Raw genomic sequence first — 2,543 nt, forward strand, 5'->3', positions numbered from 1 at the left:
TCTATTCCTTCCTTTCCACTTCTCTCTTTTCCAGCTCCCTCTCCTGTCTCCTCTCCTCAACCTCTCTTCTTCTGCCTCCTTCTCTCATCTGCTCTCTCGCCTTCTCCTCTCCTCTCTTGTTTTCTTTCCTCTTCTCTCTTTTCCAGCTCCTTCTCCTGTTTCCTCTCTTGCTCCCCTCCTTTGCTCTCCTGTCTGCTTCTCTCCTCTCTGCTTTTGCTTCTTTTCCGCTTCTCTCTTTTTCCAGCTACCTCTCCTGCCTCCTCTCCTGCACCCCGCTTCCTCTCCTCTCTTTGCTTCTCTCCTCTTCTTGTTTCCTTTTCTCTTCTCTTTTACAGCTCCCTCTTTTGTCTCCTCTCATGCACCCCGCTCCCTCTCCTATCTCCTTCTTTACTCTCATCTTTATTCTCTTATACGAGGTAAGCAATTCATTTTTTTCAAAGGTCCACTTTGGTTCGACCCACTACAGCAGTCCTAGTTTCTCATAGAGTTAATGCATGGTACCATGCATCGCACCTACTGTGAGTTACAGTGCGGCAGGTGCGTTGCATTACCATTCATTTGAATGGCACCCCAAACACACCTCCAGGCCACAATGCAATCAACTGTATTTTGGTACCAACACGAAGAACAACACGTCCAGACATGGACTGATCGTCGACCCGTGTTGGGCTTTGGCTTGCAATGGATGCACCGACCTTGGAGACCAGTGCATCCACTGTCAGCCAGCCATTAATGAGTGGGATCAGTCCGTGTGTGGACAGCAAAGCAGACTGCCACAGACCAAAGGCCAGATACCACTGTAGAATGCCCAAGTCTGCTCTGTTGTCTTCTTTTCCACTCCTATCTTGTCATGTCTCCCTGGCATTAGACTATAGGCTGCACTGAAAATATCATATGTTCTGAAAAAAATCTATCTATCTATCTATCTATCTATCTATCTATCTATCTATCTATCTATCTGCATTGGTAATTTTACGAATAAGCAAAGTCAAAACCATCATTAGATTTCCTTTCTCATCTATTTAATGGAGGCTGTCAAACTGATACAGTGTGCTCCGTCAGGTAAGAACTTACAGCACTGCCACTGTTCCAAATAATTATAAGGCAGAACTCAGGGCTCCCTGAGCACGACGCAAATATTGAAATAAAACAAAATAAATAAATAACAGATTTTATCTGTCCCTCATATGTGTTTTTCACTCGCAAGCCTCCATAGCCCAAGGCTTTGAGAACACAGTACCTGGTCTCCAGCAAGCTCCAGAGGAGAGTCTATTGAAGCAGTGAATTTCAAAAGCAATTCAAGGTGAGGAGAGGAATGAATCAGCGAGCTGCCATTGTTATGCTGGAAACAATACAATAGTGTTAAGGTCAGAAAGTCAACTCAGAGCTGACAGATTCAGCAAGCCTCTAGCTGGCTTCCTAGAATCGATCTCATTGTGAGAAGGTGGGACCTAAACCTGTGTACACTTTGGTCTGTACTTTTGCAAACCCAGATTGATAGCGGGGCAGCAGAAGGACCAAGACAACTGTAGAGGTAAATATAGCAACAGGTATTGTTGCCACTCAAAGGGCTTCCAAAGAGGACCATATAGTATCTTTTATAAAAGTTATAAAATAAAGTCCAATGTTTTAAGAGCTCTTCGAGGGGGAAGAATGAGAGGTTTGGTGTTGTGTGCTGGTGTGTGGCTTCTGGTAAGTCCGGACTGGGGTAAAGTAGAGAAGGAAGCGCCATGACCTAGGAAGGCGTGGGGTGTTGTGATGTAGGGTGATAGGGCCGTATTCTTCCCTGAGTTGATAGAGGTATATTGTCAACGACAGGGGAGCGGTATGGAGCTGGTGGTGATTCAGCAGGCAGTGTCCATTTAGGTTGCATACTGTCCTCCTTGTTCATTATTATTTTTTTTGTGGAACACCAAGGCATTTTCTTTGAATGGAGTGCTGATTCTGCCTTCCTTATATATACACATATACATGTATGTATATTCAGGCACGCTCTACTATTGTCACCATTATGGATGAGCGGTGCCAGGTTGCCTGAGTTCACCCAAAGCTGTGCAAAATTGTAACTGACACCCCATGGGCGTCCCTAACATTTTTGCTACTTGAGGCGATGGGGGGAGGGTGGTGGCGTCCCACTGAGCTCCTAGTAACCAGTGACCAACCAGGATGCCAACTAGAGTGTCCCAGGTTGCTAAGAACTGGGCGGAGAGATGTGCATTGCTTTTACACAGCTCCCCACCTGGTTCATAGCCACCTGGGATACTCTGGCCAGAAAGGGGGTGGGTGGCAGACTGAAAACATTGTGCAGTAGACGGGATATGCCACTCTGCCTGCTGCCCCCCAACGAGATGCCGGCTGTGGCAATAGTCTCAGGCTGTCTTATTTTAGGGATGGCCCTGGACACCGCTACTTCCCAGCCCAATCTGTTGTGGCAGGGACATTCCGTGCCCCACAGCTACATGTCACAAAGGGGCAAGGAATGCCCTGCAACTACTGATTCGACCAGGAAAGGGGGGGGGGGGGGTGGGGGGGCAAGAACAAGT

Source organism: Nanorana parkeri, unplaced genomic scaffold (assembly GCF_000935625.1).
Source record: "Nanorana parkeri isolate BGI_ZX_2015 unplaced genomic scaffold, ASM93562v1 scaffold552, whole genome shotgun sequence".
In the NCBI taxonomy this organism is placed as follows: domain Eukaryota; kingdom Metazoa; phylum Chordata; class Amphibia; order Anura; family Dicroglossidae; genus Nanorana; species Nanorana parkeri.